At 54.2% G+C, this 20671-nt stretch overlaps 8 non-coding genes across 8 annotated transcripts; all 8 read left to right on the top strand.

Moving 5' to 3' along the window:
* Positions 1-252: 252 nt before the first annotated feature.
* LOC130846913 (small nucleolar RNA SNORD115) lies at positions 253-333 on the top strand. The gene has a single exon (XR_009051708.1). It is a non-coding gene; the product is annotated as a small nucleolar RNA SNORD115 (small nucleolar RNA).
* Positions 334-2845: 2512 nt separating this feature from the next.
* LOC130847530 (small nucleolar RNA SNORD115) lies at positions 2846-2926 on the top strand. The gene has a single exon (XR_009052285.1). It is a non-coding gene; the product is annotated as a small nucleolar RNA SNORD115 (small nucleolar RNA).
* A 2510-nt stretch (positions 2927-5436) lies between these two features.
* LOC130847529 (small nucleolar RNA SNORD115) lies at positions 5437-5517 on the top strand. The gene has a single exon (XR_009052284.1). It is a non-coding gene; the product is annotated as a small nucleolar RNA SNORD115 (small nucleolar RNA).
* Positions 5518-8029: 2512 nt separating this feature from the next.
* On the top strand, positions 8030-8110 carry LOC130846911 (small nucleolar RNA SNORD115). The gene has a single exon (XR_009051706.1). It is a non-coding gene; the product is annotated as a small nucleolar RNA SNORD115 (small nucleolar RNA).
* A 2512-nt stretch (positions 8111-10622) lies between these two features.
* Positions 10623-10703, top strand: LOC130847528 (small nucleolar RNA SNORD115). The gene has a single exon (XR_009052283.1). It is a non-coding gene; the product is annotated as a small nucleolar RNA SNORD115 (small nucleolar RNA).
* Positions 10704-13214: 2511 nt separating this feature from the next.
* LOC130847527 (small nucleolar RNA SNORD115) lies at positions 13215-13295 on the top strand. The gene has a single exon (XR_009052282.1). It is a non-coding gene; the product is annotated as a small nucleolar RNA SNORD115 (small nucleolar RNA).
* Positions 13296-15807: 2512 nt separating this feature from the next.
* Positions 15808-15888, top strand: LOC130847525 (small nucleolar RNA SNORD115). The gene has a single exon (XR_009052280.1). It is a non-coding gene; the product is annotated as a small nucleolar RNA SNORD115 (small nucleolar RNA).
* Positions 15889-18400: 2512 nt separating this feature from the next.
* On the top strand, positions 18401-18481 carry LOC130846910 (small nucleolar RNA SNORD115). Its single transcript, XR_009051705.1, has one exon. It is a non-coding gene; the product is annotated as a small nucleolar RNA SNORD115 (small nucleolar RNA).
* Positions 18482-20671: the final 2190 nt, after the last annotated feature.

Here is a 20671-nt window from a genome sequence, read left to right as displayed (position 1 = left end):
ACGTCCCCCAATGCATCTAGCATGGAGTTGGAGTTCTCACAGCTGTCCTTCTCACCTCTTGGCAGCCATCGTCCCCAGAGAAATGAAGATCTGTGTCTGGCCTATGTTCCCTAGGGCAATCACCATGAGCCTTGGCCCAGCACGTGGATTCGACAGAATGGCACATCCCTTCAGGCATCCTTCTTTCCAGGAAGCATCTGAGGTAAGCCTGCACATGTGGCAGGGCGCAGGTGAGTGAGGAGGGCCTCAGTTGGGTTGATGATGAGAACTCATATGGTCCTGAAGAGAGCTGATGACCAAAAAATCATGCTCAATAGGATTACGCTGAGGCCTAACAGAGGGATCCAGGGGCAGGATGGCCTGCATTTTTGGTCCATTGCAGAGCCCTGGGTGTGGGTGTGGGTACGGGTGGGTGTGTGGGTGTGGGTGTTGGAGCAGCCTCTCCCTCGAGGAAATCCTTTGAGACTCCTCCGAGCGTCGGAGGCTTCCACATATCCAAGATGTATTGCCACCTTTGGTTTTCTATCCTGCTCCATAGTTCCAGGGCCCACATGTTCTGAGGCCATGGGTGGAGTCTTTCCTTAAGCCTTTCTGCTTTGAATTTTGTGTTTCAGGCCAAGCCTTGGAATGGACTCACCACAGCCAGAGTGTTCCACAGTGAGTGGCTCTTTTGGTTGCTACCGATAGGCCCCAGAGAATTTTGAACTATGGGCTGTCCGCCCTCACCGCAGGCAGTACAGGGTAGTCTTTTGGCAACCTCCTGCCTACCAAGGAGGAATGTCTGCTGCTGCCCCAAATTTATGGGCTCACATCTGGTGCACTCACATGCCTTCATTAGAGCTGTATTCTAGTCAGAGAGCACATCGAGGCAGTGTTTTCTTCCTTGGCCCCAAGCGGAACATCTCTAGAGACCTCTGTGCACCTAACGCCAGACTATGATCACCAACTGAGGGAATGGTCCCTTGTGGTGTGTGCTTTATGGCTTCCCAAAACCTGTCAGTAGGGAAGGCTCATGCCCCCTGCCTAGAGATGGTGAGAGGCAGGCAGGAGCCCATCCTCAGGTGCTTGGAGGCAGGATGCTGCTGGTTATTTCAAGGGCTGGAAGCCATGCCCTGGTCTTCAACGGGGTTGTGCTAGGACTCTGTGAGGGATCATGGTGCTTTGTTGGAGCCAACTGATCCAAATGGGGCCTCTGATGGGGTCTGCATGCATACACAGGACCATAGCTTCTCCTGGGTTGGTCGTCCTCTCCGGAAGCCACTGGTTTGTCAGAGAGCCCCCTCCAGAGGAGAAAAGGCTTCTGGGTGTCCATTGCCCCATGAAGGCTTTGCAGAGCCCTTGGGCATCCCGTTATCATGTCCATCGTGAGGCCCTGTTGACCTGAAGGGGAGGGGTGGTCCCAGGATGTGGGCTGAGGAGGGTGTAGCTGCATGGCTGTTGTTTGGTGGCCTTGCACGGGCCACAGTAGGGAATGCTGCCACAGAAGAAATTGGCCCTGTTTGGGAATCTCTGTGGTCCCCAAGGAGGAATGCTTGACGTGGCTCCCCATCCACCAGATCGGAATGCGGGCCGTGAAATTCAACTCGATTGACCTGAAGTGTAGTAAGACTGACCATGGAGGCACCACTTCATTACGTGTTGCCCTGGGGAGCAACCACGCAGATCTCTGTGCATGTCGAGGCAGAGCACGAGGATGTATTGAGGTTATGGTCAGCTGTGGGGTGTGCTTGAGTGACTTCCAAGAAGTGTTGGTTGGGAGGATGTGGGGCCAGGCCTGAAGGTGGTGAGAGGCAACAAGGACCCTTCATCAGGGACTTGGCAGCTAGATGCTCTTGGCTCTTGTGAGAGCTGAAGGGCAGGTCCCTTGCTGGAATGGGGTTTCCCAGGTCTCTGTGAGGGATCATGGGCCCTCAGATAGGCCAGTTTTCTCAGACAGGCCCTTTCATGGGTTCTGCATACAGATAGAGGCCTGTGGCATCTCTTGGGCTGGCCTTCCTCTACGGGAGCCACTGCCTACCAAGAGAGCTCCCTCCAGCTCCTGTGAATGTCCACTGTGTGGGTCATAAAGGCCTCATTGTCTGGGTGTTGTACACATGGACAAGCCGAGTGTGACATCGGCCAGCACACGCTTGCCCACACCAGGGTGGGGCCCAGAGGAATGTCTCCATTCCCCCCAGAAACACCCCCAGTGTTTTCCCCGCCAAGCAGACCTGGTGCCAGGCCTTGTGCTGCCTGGAGGATCCATGAGGCTAGTCATTCCCTGAGGTGACATCTATGTACTGCTTATTTCATCTGCCCCTGACACAGTATTAAGGTACATAAGATGGCATTGATTCACCTGTCCACTCATGCCTTCATCTTTGTAAGTATGGATGGATGGAGGGAGTGAGCCAAGGACGAGGGTCGAAAGGGAGGGAGCTAGAGCATTCTGGAGGAAGGGAGGCAGGAAGGAAGCTATGTAGGGAGCTGTTTGTATGCGTTTCAGCTATGTGTTCCTGTCTCTGCGTGGAGGTACATTTAGGCCCTATGTTCCTGGATGTATTGCTGCAGGTATTTCTTGTAGCATCATTCGATGCATGAGCGTGTGACACACACGTCCCCCAATGCATCTAGCATGGAGTTGGAGTTCTCACAGCTGTCCTTCTCACCTCTTGGCAGCCATCGTCCCCAGAGAAATGAAGATCTGTGTCTGGCCTATGTTCCCTAGGGCAATCACCATGAGCCTTGGCCCAGCACGTGGATTCGACAGAATGGCACATCCCTTCAGGCATCCTTCTTTCCAGGAAGCATCTGAGGTAAGCCTTCACATGTGGCAGGGCGCAGGTGAGTGAGGAGGGCCTCAGTTGGGTCGATGATGAGAACTCATATGGTCCTGAAGAGAGCTGATGACCAAAAAATCATGCTCAATAGGATTACGCTGAGGCCTAACAGAGGGATCCAGGGGCAGGATGGCCTGCATTTTTGGTCCATTGCAGAGCCTGGGTGTGGGTGTGGGTACGGGTGTGGGTGTGGTGTGGGTGTTGGAGCAGCCTCTCCCTCGAGGAAATCCTTTGAGACTCCTCCGAGCGTCGGAGGCTTCCACATATCCAAGATGTATTGCCACCTTTGGTTTTCTATCCTGCTCCATAGTGCCAGGGCCCACATGTTCTGAGGCCATGGGTGGAGTCTTTCCTTAAGCCTTTCTGCTTTGAATTTTGTGTTTCAGGCCAAGCCTTGGAATGGACTCACCACAGCCAGAGTGTTCCGCAGTGAGTGGCTCTTTTGGTTGCTACCGATAGGCCCCAGAGAATTTTGAACTATGGGCTGGCCGCCCTCACAGCAGCCAGTAAAGGGTAGTCTTTTGGCAACCTCCTCCCTACCAAGGAGGAATGTCTGCTGCTGCCCCAAATTTATGGGCTCACATCTGGTGCACTCACATGCCTTCATTAGAGCTGTATTCTAGTCAGAGAGCACATCGAGGCAGTGTTTTCTTCCTTGGCCCCAAGCGGAACATCTCTAGAGAACTCTGTGCACCTAGCGCCAGAGTATGATCACCAACTGAGGGAATGGTCCCTTGTGGTGTGTGCTTTATGGCTTCCCAAAACCTGTCAGTAGGGAAGGCTCATGCCCCCTGCCTAGAGATGGTGAGAGGCAGGCAGGAGCCCATCCTCAGGTGCTTGGAGGCAGGATGCTGCTGTTTATTTCAAGGGCTGGAAGCCATGCTCTGGTATTCAATGGGGTTGTGCCAGGATTCTGTGAGGGATCATGGTGCTTTGTTGGAGCCACTTGTTCCGAATGGGACCTCTGATGGGGTCTGCATGCATACACAAGACCATAGCTTCTCCTGGGTTGGTCGTCCTCTCCGGAAGCCACTGGTTAGTCAGAGAGCCCCCTCCAGAGGAGAAAAGGCTTCTGGGTGTCCATTCCCCCATGAGGGCTTTGCAGAGCCCTTGGGCATCCCGTTATCATGTCCATCGTGAGGCCCTGTAGACCTGAAGGGGAGTAGTGGTCCCGGGATGTGGGCTTAGGAGGGTGTAGCTGCATGGCTGTTGTTTGGTGGCCTTGCACGGGCCACAGTAGGGAATGCTGCCACAGAAGAAATTGGCCCTGTTTGGGAATCTCTGTGGTCCCTAAGGAGGAATGCTTGACGTGGCTCCCCATCCACCAGATCGGAATGCGGACCTTGAAATTCAACTCGATTGACCTGAAGTGTAGTAAGACTGACCATGGAGGCACCATTTCATTACGTGTTGCCCTGGGGAGCAACCACGCAGATCTCTGTGCATGTCGAGGCAGAGCACGAGGATGTATTGAGGTTATGGTCAGCTGTGGGGTGTGCTTGAGTGACTTCCAAGAAGTGTTGGTTGGGAGGATGTGGGGCCAGGCCTGAAGGTGGTGAGAGGCAACAAGGACCCTTCATCAGGGACTTGGCAGCTAGATGCTCTTGGCTCTTGTGAGAGCTGAAGGGCTGGTCCCTTGCTGGAATGGGGTTTCCCAGGTCTCTGTGAGGGATCATGGGCCCTCAGATAGGCCAGTTTTCTCAGACAGGCCCTTTCATGGGTTCTGCATACAGATACAGGCCTGTGGCATCTCTTGGGCTGGCCTTCCTCTACGGGAGTCACTGCCTACCAAGAGAGCTCCCTCCAGCTCCTGTGAATGTCCACTGTGTGGGTCATAAAGGCCTCATTGTCTGGGTGTTGTGCACATGGACAAGCCGAGTGTGACATCGGCCAGCACACGCTTGCCCACACCAGGGTGGGGCCCAGAGGAATGTCTCCATTCCCCCCAGAAACACCCCCAGTATTTTCCCCGCCAAGCAGACCTGGTGCCAGGCCTTGTGCTGCCTGGAGGATCCATGAGGCTAGTCCTTCCCTGGGGTGACATCTATGTACTGCTTATTTCATCTGCCCCTGACACAGTATTAAGGTACATAAGATGGCATTGATTCACCTGTCCACTCATGCCTTCATCTTTGTAAGTATGGATGGATGGAGGGAGTGAGCCAAGGACGAGGGTCGAAAGGGAGGGAGCTAGAGCATTCTGGAGGAAGGGAGGCAGGAAGGAAGCTATGTAGGGAGCTGTTTGTATGCGTTTCAGCTATGTGTTCCTGTCTCTGCGTGGAGGTACATTTAGGCCCTATGTTCCTGGATGTATTGCTGCAGGTATTTCTTGTAGCATCATTCGATGCATGAGCGTGTGACACACACGTCCCCCAATGCATCTAGCATGGAGTTGGAGTTCTCACAGCTGTCCTTCTCACCTCTTGGCAGCCATCGTCCCCAGAGAAATGAAGATCTGTGTCTGGCCTATGTTCCCTAGGGCAATCACCATGAGCCTTGGCCCAGCACGTGGATTCGACAGAATGGCACATCCCTTCAGGCATCCTTCTTTCCAGGAAGCATCTGAGGTAAGCCTTCACATGTGGCAGGGCGCAGGTGAGTGAGGAGGGCCTCAGTTGGGTCGATGATGAGAACTCATATGGTCCTGAAGAGAGCTGATGACCAAAAAATCATGCTCAATAGGATTACGCTGAGGCCTAACAGAGGGATCCAGGGGCAGGATGGCCTGCATTGTTGGTCCATTGCAGAGCCCTGGGTGTGGGTGTGGGTACGGGTGTGGGTGTGGGTGTGGGTGTTGGAGCAGCCTCTCCCTCGAGGAAATCCTTTGAGACTCCTCTGAGCGTAGGAGGCTTCCACATATCCAAGATGTATTGCCACCTTTGGTTTTCTATCCTGCTCCATAGTGCCAGGGCCCACATGTTCTGAGGCCATGGGTGGAGTCTTTCCTTAAGCCTTTCTGCTTTGAATTTTGTGTTTCAGGCCAAGCCTTGGAATGGACTCACCACAGCCAGAGTGTTCCGCAGTGAGTGGCTCTTTTGGTTGCTACCGATAGGCCCCAGAGAATTTTGAACTATGGGCTGGCCGCCCTCACAGCAGGCAGTACAGGGTAGTCTTTTGGCAACCTCCTGCCTACCAAGGAGGAATGTCTGCTGCTGCCCCAAATTTATGGGCTCACATCTGGTGCACTCACATGCCTTCATTAGAGCTGTATTCTAGTCAGAGAGCACACCAAGGCAGTGTTTTCTTCCTTGGCCCCAGGCGGAACATCTCTAGAGACCTCTGTGCACCTAGCGCCAGAGTATGATCACCAACTGAGGGAATGGTCCCTTGTGGTGTGTGCTTTATGGCTTCCCAAAACCTGTCAGTAGGGAAGGTTCATGCCCCCTGCCTAGAGATGGTGAGAGGCAGGCAGGAGCCCATCCTCAGGTGCTTGGAGGCAGGATGCTGCTGGTTATTTCAAGGGCTGGAAGCCATGCCCTGGTCTTCAATGGGGTTGTGCTAGGACTCTGTGAGGGATCATGGTGCTTTGTTGGAGCCAACTGATCCGAATGGGGCCTCTGATGGGGTCTGCATGCATACACAGGACCATAGCTTCTCCTGGGTTGGTCGTCCTCTCCGGAAGCGACTGGTTTGTCAGAGAGCCCCCTCCAGAGGAGAAAAGGCTTCTGGGTGTCCATTCCCCCATGAGGGCTTTGCAGAGCCCTTGGGCATCCCGTTATCATGTCCATCGTGAGGCCCTGTTGACCTGAAGGGGAGGGGTGGTCCCGGGATGTGGGCTGAGGAGGGTGTAGCTGCATGGCTGTTGTTTGGTGGCCTTGCACGGGCCACAGTAGGGAATGCTGCCACAGAAGAATTTGGCCCTGTTTGGGAATCTCTGTGGTCCCTAAGGAGGAATGCTTGACGTGGCTCCCCATCCACCAGATCGGAATGCGGGCCGTGAAATTCAACTCGATTGACCTGAAGTGTAGTAAGACTGACCATGGAGGCACCATTTCATTACGTGTTGCCCTGGGGAGCAACCACGCAGATCTCTGTGCATGTCGAGGCAGAGCACGAGGATGGACTGAGCTTATGGTCAGTTGTGGGGTGTGCTTGAGTGACTTCCAAGAAGTGTTGGTTGGGAGGATGTGGGGCCAGGCCTGGAGGTGGTGAGAGGCAACAAGGACCCTTCATCAGGGACTTGGCAGCTAGATGCTCTTGGCTCTTGTGAGAGCTGAAGGGCTGGTCCCTTGCTGGAATGGGGTTTCCCAGGTCTCTGTGAGGGATCATGGGCCCTCAGATAGGCCAGTTTTCTCAGACAGGCCCTTTCATGGGTTCTGCATACAGATACAGGCCTGTGGCATCTCTTGGGCTGGCCTTCCTCTACGGGAGTCACTGCCTACCAAGAGAGCTCCCTCCAGCTCCTGTGAATGTCCACTGTGTGGGACATAAAGGCCTCATTGTCTGGGTGTTGTGCACATGGACAAGCCAAGTGTGACATCGGCCAGCACACGTTTGCCCACACCAGGGTGGGGCCCAGAGGAATGTCTCCATTCCCCCCAGAAACACCCCCAGTGTTTTCCCCGCCAAGCAGACCTGGTGCCAGGCCTTGTGCTGCCTGGAGGATCCATGAGGCTAGTCCTTCCCTGGGGAGACATATACGTACTGGTTATTTCATCTGCCCCTGACACAGTATTAAGGTACATAAGATGGCATTGATCCACCTGTCCACTCATGCCTTCATCTTTGTAAGTATGGATGGATGGAGGGAGTGAGCCAAGGACGAGGGTCGAAAGGGAGGGAGCTAGAGCATTCTGGAGGAAGGGAGGCAGGAAGGAAGCTATGTAGGGAGCTGTTTGTATGCGTTTCAGCTATGTGTTCCTGTCTCTGCGTGGAGGTACATTTGGGCCCTATGTTCCTGGATGTATTGCTGCAGGTATTTCTTGTAGCATCATTCGATGCATGAGCGTGTGGCACACACGTGCCCCAATGCATCTAGCATGGAGTTGGAGTTCTCACAGCTGTCCTTCTCACCTCTTGGCAGCCATCGTCCCCAGAGAAATGAAGATCTGTGTCTGGCCTATGTTCCCTAGGGCAATCACCATGAGCCTTGGCCCAGCACGTGGATTCGACAGAATGGCACATCCCTTCAGGCATCCTTCTTTCCAGGAAGCATCTGAGGTAAGCCTTCACATGTGGCAGGGCGCAGGTGAGTGAGGAGGGCCTCAGTTGGGTTGATGATGAGAACTCATATGGTCCTGAAGAGAGCTGATGACCAAAAAATCATGCTCAATAGGATTACGCTGAGGCCTAACAGAGGGATCCAGGGGCAGGATGGCCTGCATTTTTGGTCCATTGCAGAGCCCTGGGTGTGGGTGTGGGTACGGGTGGGTGTGTGGGTGTGGGTGTTGGAGCAGCCTCTCCCTCGAGGAAATCCTTTGAGACTCCTCCGAGCGTCGGAGGCTTCCACATATCCAAGATGTATTGCCACCTTTGGTTTTCTATCCTGCTCCATAGTGCCAGTGCCCACATGTTCTGAGGCCATGGGTGGAGTCTTTCCTTAAGCCTTTCTGCTTTGAATTTTGTGTTTCAGGCCAAGCCTTGGAATGGACTCACCACAGCCAGAGTGTTCCGCAGTGAGTGGCTCTTTTGGTTGCTACCGATAAGCCCCAGAGAATTTTGAACTATGGGCTGGCCACCCTCACAGCAGGCAGTACAGGGTAGTCTTTTGGCAACCTCCTGCCTACCAAGGAGGAATGTCTGCTGCAGCCGCAAATTTATGGGCTAACATCTGGTGCACTCACATGCCTTCATTAGAGCTGTATTCTAGTCAGAGAGCACATCGAGGCAGTGTTTTCTTCCTTGGCCCCAAGCGGAACATCTCTAGAGACCTCTGTGCACCTAGCGCCAGAGTATGATCACCAACTGAGGGAATGGTCCCTTGTGGTGTGTGCTTTATGGCTTCCCAAAACCTGTCAGTAGGGAAGGCTCATGCCCCCTGCCTAGAGATGGTGAGAGGCAGGCAGGAGCCCATCCTCAGGTGCTTGGAGGCAGGATGCTGCTGGTTATTTCAAGGGCTGGAAGCCATGCCCTGGTCTTCAATGGGGTTGTGCCAGGATTCTGTGAGGGATCATGATGCTTTGTTGGAGCCACTTGTTCCGAATGGGACCTCTGATGGGGTCTGCATGCATACACAGGACCATAGCTTCTCCTGGGTTGGTCGTCCTCTCCGGAAGCCACTGGTTTGTCAGAGAGCCCCCTCCAGAGGAGAAAAGGCTTCTGGGTGTCCATTCCCCCATGAAGGCTTTGCAGAGCCCTTGGGCATCGCGTTATCATGTCCATCGTGAGGCCCTGTTGACCTGAAGGGGAGGGGTGGTCCCGGGATGTGGGCTTAGGAGGGTGTAGCTGCATGGCTGTTGTTTGGTGGCCTTGCACGGGCCACAGTAGGGAATGCTGCCACAGAAGAAATTGGCCCTGTTTGGGAATCTCTGTGGTCCCTAAGGAGGAATGCTTGACGTGGCTCCCCATCCACCAGATCGGAATGCGGACCTTGAAATTCAACTCGATTGACCTGAAGTGTAGTAAGACTGACCATGGAGGCACCATTTCATTACGTGTTGCCCTGGGGAGCAACCACGCAGATCTCTGTGCATGTCGAGGCGGAGCACGAGGATGGACTGAGCTTATGGTCAGTTGTGGGGTGTGCTTGAGTGACTTCCAAGAAGTGTTGGTTGGGAGGATGTGGGGCCAGGCCTGGAGGTGGTGAGAGGCAACAGGGACCCTTGATCAGGGACTTGGCAGCTAGATGCTCTTGGCTCTTGTGAGAGCTGAAGGGCTGGTCCCTTGCTGGAATGGGGTTTCCCAGGTCTCTGTGAGGGATCATGGGCCCTCAGATAGGCCAGTTTACTCAGACAGGCCCTTTCATGGGTTCTGCATACAGATACAGGCCTGTGGCATCTCTTGGGCTGGCCTTCCTCTACGGGAGTCACTGCCTACCAAGAGAGCTCCCTCCAGCTCCTGTGAATGTCCACTGTGTGGGACATAAAGGCCTCATTGTCTGGGTGTTGTGCACATGGACAAGCCAAGTGTGACATCGGCCAGCACACGCTTGCCCACACCAGGGTGGGGCCCAGAGGAATGTCTCCATTCCCCCCAGAAACACCCCCAGTGTTTTCCCCGCCAAGCAGACCTGGTGCCAGGCCTTGTGCTGCCTGGAGGATCCATGAGGCTAGTCCTTCCCTGGGGAGACATATACGTACTGGTTATTTCATCTGCCCCTGACACAGTATTAAGGTACATAAGATGGCATTGATCCACCTGTCCACTCATGCCTTCATCTTTGTAAGTATGGATGGATGGAGGGAGTGAGCCAAGGACGAGGGTCGAAAGGGAGGGAGCTAGAGCATTCTGGAGGAAGGGAGGCAGGAAGGAAGCTATGTAGGGAGCTGTTTGTATGCGTTTCAGCTATGTGTTCCTGTCTCTGCGTGGAGGTACATTTGGGCCCTATGTTCCTGGATGTATTGCTGCAGGTATTTCTTGTAGCATCATTCGATGCATGAGCGTGTGGCACACACGTCCCCCAATGCATCTAGCATGGAGTTGGAGTTCTCACAGCTGTCCTTCTCACCTCTTGGCAGCCATCGTCCCCAGAGAAATGAAGATCTGTGTCTGGCCTATGTTCCCTAGGGCAATCACCATGAGCCTTGGCCCAGCACGTGGATTCGACAGAATGGCACATCCCTTCAGGCATCCTTCTTTCCAGGAAGCATCTGAGGTAAGCCTTCACATGTGGCAGGGCGCAGGTGAGTGAGGAGGGCCTCAGTTGGGTCGATGATGAGAACTCATATGGTCCTGAAGAGAGCTGATGACCAAAAAATCATGCTCAATAGGATTACGCTGAGGCCTAACAGAGGGATCCAGGGGCAGGATGGCCTGCATTGTTGGTCCATTGCAGAGCCCTGGGTGTGGGTGTGGTACCGGTGGGGGTGTGGGTGTGGGTGTTGGAGCAGCCTCTCCCTCGAGGAAATCCTTTGAGACTCCTCCGAGCGTAGGAGGCTTCCACATATCCAAGATGTATTGCCACCTTTGGTTTTCTATCCTGCTCCATAGTGCCAGGGCCCACATGTTCTGAGGCCATGGGTGGAGTCTTTCCTTAAGCCTTTCTGCTTTGAATTTTGTGTTTCAGGCCAAGCCTTGGAATGGACTCACCACAGCCAGAGTGTTCCGCAGTGAGTGGCTCTTTTGGTTGCTACCGATAGGCCCCAGAGAATTTTGAACTATGGGCTGGCCGCCCTCACAGCAGGCAGTACAGGGTAGTCTTTTGGCAACCTCCTCCCTACCAAGGAGGAATGTCTGCTGCTGCCCCAAATTTATGGGCTCACATCTGGTGCACTCACATGCCTTCATTAGAGCTGTATTCTAGTCAGAGAGCACATCGAGGCAGTGTTTTCTTCCTTGGCCCCAAGTGGAACATCTCTAGAGACCTCTGTGCACCTAGCGCCAGAGTATGATCACCAACTGAGGGAATGGTCCCTTGTGGTGTGTGCTTTATGGCTTCCCAAAACCTGTCAGTAGGGAAGGTTCATGCCCCCTGCCTAGAGATGGTGAGAGGCAGGCAGGAGCCCATCCTCAGGTGCTTGGAGGCAGGATGCTGCTGTTTATTTCAAGGGCTGGAAGCCATGCCCTGGTCTTCAATGGGGTTGTGCTAGGACTCTGTGAGGGATCATGGTGCTTTGTTGGAGCCAACTGATCCGAATGGGGCCTCTGATGGGGTCTGCATGCATACACAGGACCATAGCTTCTCCTGGGTTGGTCGTCCTCTCCAGAAGCCACTGGTTTGTCAGAGAGCCCCCTCCATAGGAGAAAAGGCTTCTGGGTGTCCATTGCCCCATGAAGGCTTTGCAGAGCCCTTGGGCATCCCGTTATCATGTCCAACGTGAGGCCCTGTAGACCTGAAGGGGAGGGGTGGTCCCGGGATGTGGGCTTAGGAGGGTGTAGCTGCATGGCTGTTGTTTGGTGGCCTTGCACGGGCCACAGTAGGGAATGCTGCCACAGAAGAAATTGGCCCTGTTTGGGAATCTCTGTGGTCCCTAAGGAGGAATGCTTGACGTGGCTCCCCATCCACCAGATCGGAATGCGGACCTTGAAATTCAACTCGATTGACCTGAAGTGTAGTAAGACTGACCATGGAGGCACCATTTCATTACGTGTTGCCCTGGGGAGCAACCACGCAGATCTCTGTGCATGTCGAGGCAGAGCACGAGGATGGACTGAGCTTATGGTCAGTTGTGGGGTGTGCTTGAGTGACTTCCAAGAAGTGTTGGTTGGGAGGATGTGGGGCCAGGCCTGGAGGTGGTGAGAGGCAACAAGGACCCTTGATCAGGGACTTGGCAGCTAGATGCTCTTGGCTCTTGTGAGAGCTGAAGGGCTGGTCCCTTGCTGGAATGGGGTTTCCCAGGTCTCTGTGAGGGATCATGGGCCCTCAGATAGGCCAGTTTTCTCAGACAGGCCCTTTCATGGGTTCTGCATACAGATACAGGCCTGTGGCATCTCTTGGGCTGGCCTTCCTCTACGGGAGTCACTGCCTACCAAGAGAGCTCCCTCCAGCTCCTGTGAATGTCCACTGTGTGGGACATAAAGGCCTCATTGTCTGGGTGTTGTGCACATGGACAAGCCAAGTGTGACATCGGCCAGCACACGCTTGCCCACACCAGGGTGGGGCCCAGAGGAATGTCTCCATTCTCCCCAGAAACACCCCCAGTGTTTTCCCCGCCAAGCAGACCTGGTGCCAGGCCTTGTGCTGCCTGGAGGATCCATGAGGCTAGTCCTTCCCTGGGGAGACATATACGTACTGGTTATTTCATCTGCCCCTGACACAGTATTAAGGTACATAAGATGGCATTGATCCACCTGTCCACTCATGCCTTCATCTTTGTAAGTATGGATGGATGGAGGGAGTGAGCCAAGGACGAGGGTCGAAAGGGAGGGAGCTAGAGCATTCTGGAGGAAGGGAGGCAGGAAGGAAGCTATGTAGGGAGCTGTTTGTATGCGTTTCAGCTATGTGTTCCTGTCTCTGCGTGGAGGTACATTTAGGCCCTATGTTCCTGGATGTATTGCTGCAGGTATTTCTTGTAGCATCATTCGATGCATGAGCGTGTGACACACACGTCCCCCAATGCATCTAGCATGGAGTTGGAGTTCTCACAGCTGTCCTTCTCACCTCTTGGCAGCCATCGTCCCCAGAGAAATGAAGATCTGTGTCTGGCCTATGTTCCCTAGGGCAATCACCATGAGCCTTGGCCCAGCACGTGGATTCGACAGAATGGCACATCCCTTCAGGCATCCTTCTTTCCAGGAAGCATCTGAGGTAAGCCTTCACATGTGGCAGGGCGCAGGTGAGTGAGGAGGGCCTCAGTTGGGTCGATGATGAGAACTCATATGGTCCTGAAGAGAGCTGATGACCAAAAAATCATGCTCAATAGGATTACGCTGAGGCCTAACAGAGGGATCCAGGGGCAGGATGGCCTGCATTTTTGGTCCATTGCAGAGCCCTGGGTGTGGGTGTGGGTACGGGTGGGTGTGTGGGTGTGGGTGTTGGAGCAGCCTCTCCCTCGAGGAAATCCTTTGAGACTCCTCCGAGCGTCGGAGGCTTCCACATATCCAAGATGTATTGCCACCTTTGGTTTTCTATCCTGCTCCATAGTGCCAGGGCCCACATGTTCTGAGGCCATGGGTGGAGTCTTTCCTTAAGCCTTTCTGCTTTGAATTTTGTGTTTCAGGCCAAGCCTTGGAATGGACTCACCACAGCCAGAGTGTTCCGCAGTGAGTGGCTCTTTTGGTTGCTACCGATAAGCCCCAGAGAATTTTGAACTATGGGCTGGCCACCCTCACAGCAGGCAGTACAGGGTAGTCTTTTGGCAACCTCCTGCCTACCAAGGAGGAATGTCTGCTGCAGCCGCAAATTTATGGGCTAACATCTGGTGCACTCACATGCCTTCATTAGAGCTGTATTCTAGTCAGAGAGCACATCGAGGCAGTGTTTTCTTCCTTGGCCCCAAGCGGAACATCTCTAGAGACCTCTGTGCACCTAGCGCCAGAGTATGATCACCAACTGAGGGAATGGTCCCTTGTGGTGTGTGCTTTATGGCTTCCCAAAACCTGTCAGTAGGGAAGGCTCATGCCCCCTGCCTAGAGATGGTGAGAGGCAGGCAGGAGCCCATCCTCAGGTGCTTGGAGGCAGGATGCTGCTGGTTATTTCAAGGGCTGGAAGCCATGCCCTGGTCTTCAATGGGGTTGTGCCAGGATTCTGTGAGGGATCATGATGCTTTGTTGGAGCCACTTGTTCCGAATGGGACCTCTGATGGGGTCTGCATGCATACACAGGACCATAGCTTCTCCTGGGTTGGTCGTCCTCTCCGGAAGCCACTGGTTTGTCAGAGAGCCCCCTCCAGAGGAGAAAAGGCTTCTGGGTGTCCATTCCCCCATGAAGGCTTTGCAGAGCCCTTGGGCATCCCGTTATCATGTCCATCGTGAGGCCCTGTTGACCTGAAGGGGAGGGGTGGTCCCGGGATGTGGGCTTAGGAGGGTGTAGCTGCATGGCTGTTGTTTGGTGGCCTTGCACGGGCCACAGTAGGGAATGCTGCCACAGAAGAAATTGGCCCTGTTTGGGAATCTCTGTGGTCCCTAAGGAGGAATGCTTGACGTGGCTCCCCATCCACCAGATCGGAATGCGGACCTTGAAATTCAACTCGATTGACCTGAAGTGTAGTAAGACTGACCATGGAGGCACCATTTCATTACGTGTTGCCCTGGGGAGCAACCACGCAGATCTCTGTGCATGTCGAGGCGGAGCACGAGGATGGACTGAGCTTATGGTCAGTTGTGGGGTGTGCTTGAGTGACTTCCAAGAAGTGTTGGTTGGGAGGATGTGGGGCCAGGCCTGGAGGTGGTGAGAGGCAACAGGGACCCTTGATCAGGGACTTGGCAGCTAGATGCTCTTGGCTCTTGTGAGAGCTGAAGGGCTGGTCCCTTGCTGGAATGGGGTTTCCCAGGTCTCTGTGAGGGATCACGGGCCCTCAGATAGGCCAGTTTACTCAGACAGGCTCTTTCATGGGTTCTGCATACAGATACAGGCCTGTGGCATCTCTTGGGCTGGCCTTCCTCTACGGGAGTCACTGCCTACCAAGAGAGCTCCCTCCAGCTCCTGTGAATGTCCACTGTGTGGGACATAAAGGCCTCATTGTCTGGGTGTTGTGCACATGGACAAGCCAAGTGTGACATCGGCCAGCACACGCTTGCCCACACCAGGGTGGGGCCCAGAGGAATGTCTCCATTCTCCCCAGAAACACCCCCAGTGTTTTCCCCGCCAAGCAGACCTGGTGCCAGGCCTTGTGCTGCCTGGAGGATCCATGAGGCTAGTCCTTCCCTGGGGAGACATATACGTACTGGTTATTTCATCTGCCCCTGACACAGTATTAAGGTACATAAGATGGCATTGATCCACCTGTCCACTCATGCCTTCATCTTTGTAAGTATGGATGGATGGAGGGAGTGAGCCAAGGACGAGGGTCGAAAGGGAGGGAGCTAGAGCATTCTGGAGGAAGGGAGGCAGGAAGGAAGCTATGTAGGGAGCTGTTTGTATGCGTTTCAGCTATGTGTTCCTGTCTCTGCGTGGAGGTACATTTAGGCCCTATGTTCCTGGATGTATTGCTGCAGGTATTTCTTGTAGCATCATTCGATGCATGAGCGTGTGACACACACGTCCCCCAATGCATCTAGCATGGAGTTGGAGTTCTCACAGCTGTCCTTCTCACCTCTTGGCAGCCATCGTCCCCAGAGAAATGAAGATCTGTGTCTGGCCTATGTTCCCTAGGGCAATCACCATGAGCCTTGGCCCAGCACGTGGATTCGACAGAATGGCACATCCCTTCAGGCATCCTTCTTTCCAGGAAGCATCTGAGGTAAGCCTTCACATGTGGCAGGGCGCAGGTGAGTGAGGAGGGCCTCAGTTGGGTCGATGATGAGAACTCATATGGTCCTGAAGAGAGCTGATGACCAAAAAATCATGCTCAATAGGATTACGCTGAGGCCTAACAGAGGGATCCAGGGGCAGGATGGCCTGCATTTTTGGTCCATTGCAGAGCCCTGGGTGTGGGTGTGGGTACGGGTGGGTGTGTGGGTGTGGGTGTTGGAGCAGCCTCTCCCTCGAGGAAATCCTTTGAGACTCCTCCGAGCGTCGGAGGCTTCCACATATCCAAGATGTATTGCCACCTTTGGTTTTCTATCCTGCTCCATAGTGCCAGGGCCCACATGTTCTGAGGCCATGGGTGGAGTCTTTCCTTAAGCCTTTCTGCTTTGAATTTTGTGTTTCAGGCCAAGCCTTGGAATGGACTCACCACAGCCAGAGTGTTCCGCAGTGAGTGGCTCTTTTGGTTGCTACCGATAAGCCCCAGAGAATTTTGAACTATGGGCTGGCCACCCTCACAGCAGGCAGTACAGGGTAGTCTTTTGGCAACCTCCTGCCTACCAAGGAGGAATGTCTGCTGCAGCCGCAAATTTATGGGCTAACATCTGGTGCACTCACATGCCTTCATTAGAGCTGTATTCTAGTCAGAGAGCACATCGAGGCAGTGTTTTCTTCCTTGGCCCCAAGCGGAACATCTCTAGAGACCTCTGTGCACCTAGCGCCAGAGTATGATCACCAACTGAGGGAATGGTCCCTTGTGGTGTGTGCTTTATGGCTTCCCAAAACCTGTCAGTAGGGAAGGCTCATGCCCCCTGCCTAGAGATGGTGAGAGGCAGGCAGGAGCCCATCCTCAGGTGCTTGGAGGCAGGATGCTGCTGGTTATTTCAAGGGCTGGAAGCCATGCCCTGGTCTTCAATGGGGTTGTGCCAGGATTCTGTGAGGGATCATGATGCTTTGTTGGAGCCACTTGTTCCGAATGGGACCTCTGATGGGGTCTGCATGCATACACAGGACCATAGCTTCTCCTGGGTTGGTCGTCCTCTCCGGAAGCCACTGGTTTGTCAGAGAGCCCCCTCCAGAGGAGAAAAGGCTTCTGGGTGTCCATTCCCCCATGAAGGCTTTGCAGAGCCCTTGGGCATCCCGTTATCATGTCCATCGTGAGGCCCTGTTGACCTGAAGGGGAGGGGTGGTCCCGGGATGTGGGCTTAGGAGGGTGTAGCTGCATGGCTGTTGTTTGGTGGCCTTGCACGGGCCACAGTAGGGAATGCTGCCACAGAAGAAATTGGCCCTGTTTGGGAATCTCTGTGGTCCCTAAGGAGGAATGCTTGACGTGGCTCCCCATCCACCAGATCGGAATGCGGACCTTGAAATTCAACTCGATTGACCTGAAGTGTAGTAAGACTGACCATGGAGGCACCATTTCATTACGTGTTGCCCTGGGGAGCAACCACGCAGATCTCTGTGCATGTCGAGGCGGAGCACGAGGATGGACTGAGCTTATGGTCAGTTGTGGGGTGTGCTTGAGTGACTTCCAAGAAGTGTTGGTTGGGAGGATGTGGGGCCAGGCCTGGAGGTGGTGAGAGGCAACAGGGACCCTTGATCAGGGACTTGGCAGCTAGATGCTCTTGGCTCTTGTGAGAGCTGAAGGGCTGGTCCCTTGCTGGAATGGGGTTTCCCAGGTCTCTGTGAGGGATCACGGGCCCTCAGATAGGCCAGTTTACTCAGACAGGCTCTTTCATGGGTTCTGCATACAGATACAGGCCTGTGGCATCTCTTGGGCTGGCCTTCCTCTACGGGAGTCACTGCCTACCAAGAGAGCTCCCTCCAGCTCCTGTGAATGTCCACTGTGTGGGACATAAAGGCCTCATTGTCTGGGTGTTGTGCACATGGACAAGCCAAGTGTGACATCGGCCAGCACACGCTTGCCCACACCAGGGTGGGGCCCAGAGGAATGTCTCCATTCCCCCCAGAAACACCCCCAGTGTTTTCCCCGCCAAGCAGACCTGGTGCCAGGCCTTGTGCTGCCTGGAGGATCCATGAGGCTAGTCCTTCCCTGGGGAGACATATACGTACTGGTTATTTCATCTGCCCCTGACACAGTATTAAGGTACATAAGATGGCATTGATCCACCTGTCCACTCATGCCTTCATCTTTCTAAGTATGGATGGATGGAGGGAGTGAGCCAAGGACGAGGGTCGAAAGGGAGGGAGCTAGAGCATTCTGGAGGAAGGGAGGCAGGAAGGAAGCTATGTAGGGAGCTGTTTGTATGCGTTTCAGCTATGTGTTCCTGTCTCTGCGTGGAGGTACATTTGGGCCCTATGTTCCTGGATGTATTGCTGCAGGTATTTCTTGTAGCATCATTCGATGCATGAGCGTGTGGCACACACGTCCCCCAATGCATCTAGCATGGAGTTGGAGTTCTCACAGCTGTCCTTCTCACCTCTTGGCAGCCATCGTCCCCAGAGAAATGAAGATCTGTGTCTGGCCTATGTTCCCTAGGGCAATCACCATGAGCCTTGGCCCAGCACGTGGATTCGACAGAATGGCACATCCCTTCAGGCATCCTTCTTTCCAGGAAGCATCTGAGGTAAGCCTTCACATGTGGCAGGGCGCAGGTGAGTGAGGAGGGCCTCAGTTGGGTTGATGATGAGAACTCATATGGTCCTGAAGAGAGCTGATGACCAAAAAATCATGCTCAATAGGATTACGCTGAGGCCTAACAGAGGGATCCAGGGGCAGGATGGCCTGCATTTTTGGTCCATTGCAGAGCCCTGGGTGTGGGTGTGGTCCCGGTGGGGGTGTGGGTGTGGGTGTTGGAGCAGCCTCTCCCTCGAGGAAATCCTTTGAGACTCCTCCGAGCGTAGGAGGCTTCCACATATCCAAGATGTATTGCCACCTTTGGTTTTCTATCCTGCTCCATAGTGCCAGGGCCCACATGTTCTGAGGCCATGGGTGGAGTCTTTCCTTAAGCCTTTCTGCTTTGAATTTTGTGTTTCAGGCCAAGCCTTGGAATGGACTCACCACAGCCAGAGTGTTCCGCAGTGAGTGGCTCTTTTGGTTGCTACCGATAGGCCCCAGAGAATTTTGAACTATGGGCTGGCCGCCCTCACAGCAGGCAGTACAGGGTAGTCTTTTGGCAACCTCCTGCCTACCAAGGAGGAATGTCTGCTGCTGCCCCAAATTTATGGGCTCACATCTGGTGCACTCACATGCCTTCATTAGAGCTGTATTCTAGTCAGAGAGCACATCGAGGCAGTGTTTTCTTCCTTGGCCCCAAGCGGAACATCTCTAGAGACCTCTGTGCACCTAGCGCCAGAGTATGATCACCAACTGAGGGAATGGTCCCTTGTGGTGTGTGCTTTATGGCTTCCCAAAACCTGTCAGTAGGGAAGGCTCATGCCCCCTGCCTAGAGATGGTGAGAGGCAGGCAGGAGCCCATCCTCAGGTGCTTGGAGGCAGGATGCTGCTGGTTATTTCAAGGGCTGGAAGCCATGCCCTGGTCTTCAATGGGGTTGTGCCAGGATTCTGTGAGGGATCATGATGCTTTGTTGGAGCCACTTGTTCCGAATGGGACCTCTGATGGGGTCTGCATGCATACACAGGACCATAGCTTCTCCTGGGTTGGTCGTCCTCTCCGGAAGCCACTGGTTTGTCAGAGAGCCCCCTCCAGAGGAGAAAAGGCTTCTGGGTGTCCATTCCCCCATGAAGGCTTTGCAGAGCCCTTGGGCATCCCGTTATCATGTCCATCGTGAGGCCCTGTTGACCTGAAGGGGAGGGGTGGTCCCGGGATGTGGGCTTAGGAGGGTGTAGCTGCATGGCTGTTGTTTGGTGGCCTTGCACGGGCCACAGTAGGGAATGCTGCCACAGAAGAAATTGGCCCTGTTTGGGAATCTCTGTGGTCCCTAAGGAGGAATGCTTGACGTGGCTCCCCATCCACCAGATCGGAATGCGGGCCGTGAAATTCAACTCGATTGACCTGAAGTGTAGTAAGACTGACCATGGAGGCACCATTTCATTACGTGTTGCCCTGGGGAGCAACCACGCAGATCTCTGTGCATGTCGAGGCGGAGCACGAGGATGGACTGAGCTTATGGTCAGTTGTGGGGTGTGCTTGAGTGACTTCCAAGAAGTGTTGGTTGGGAGGATGTGGGGCCAGGCCTGGAGGTGGTGAGAGGCAACAGGGACCCTTGATCAGGGACTTGGCAGCTAGATGCTCTTGGCTCTTGTGAGAGCTGAAGGGCTGGTCCCTTGCTGGAATGGGGTTTCCCAGGTCTCTGTGAGGGATCATGGGCCCTCAGATAGGCCAGTTTACTCAGACAGGCTCTTTCATGGGTTCTGCATACAGATACAGGCCTGTGGCATCTCTTGGGCTGGCCTTCCTCTACGGGAGTCACTGCCTACCAAGAGAGCTCCCTCCAGCTCCTGTGAATGTCCACTGTGTGGGACATAAAGGCCTCATTGTCTGGGTGTTGTGCACATGGACAAGCCAAGTGTGACATCGGCCAGCACACGCTTGCCCACACCAGGGTGGGGCCCAGAGGAATGTCTCCATTCCCCCCAGAAACACCCCCAGTGTTTTCCCCGCCAAGCAGACCTGGTGCCAGGCCTTGTGCTGCCTGGAGGATCCATGAGGCTAGTCCTTCCCTGGGGAGACATATACGTACTGGTTATTTCATCTGCCCCTGACACAGTATTAAGGTACATAAGATGGCATTGATCCACCTGTCCACTCATGCCTTCATCTTTGTAAGTATGGATGGATGGAGGGAGTGAGCCAAGGACGAGGGTCGAAAGGGAGGGAGCTAGAGCATTCTGGAGGAAGGGAGGCAGGAAGGAAGCTATGTAGGGAGCTGTTTGTATGCGTTTCAGCTATGTGTTCCTGTCTCTGCGTGGAGGTACATTTGGGCC

Source organism: Hippopotamus amphibius, chromosome 2 (assembly GCF_030028045.1).
Source record: "Hippopotamus amphibius kiboko isolate mHipAmp2 chromosome 2, mHipAmp2.hap2, whole genome shotgun sequence".
Taxonomy (NCBI): domain Eukaryota; kingdom Metazoa; phylum Chordata; class Mammalia; order Artiodactyla; family Hippopotamidae; genus Hippopotamus; species Hippopotamus amphibius.
The sequence above is the reverse complement of the archived record's forward strand: the minus strand, read 5'-3'. Positions and strand labels throughout refer to the sequence as shown.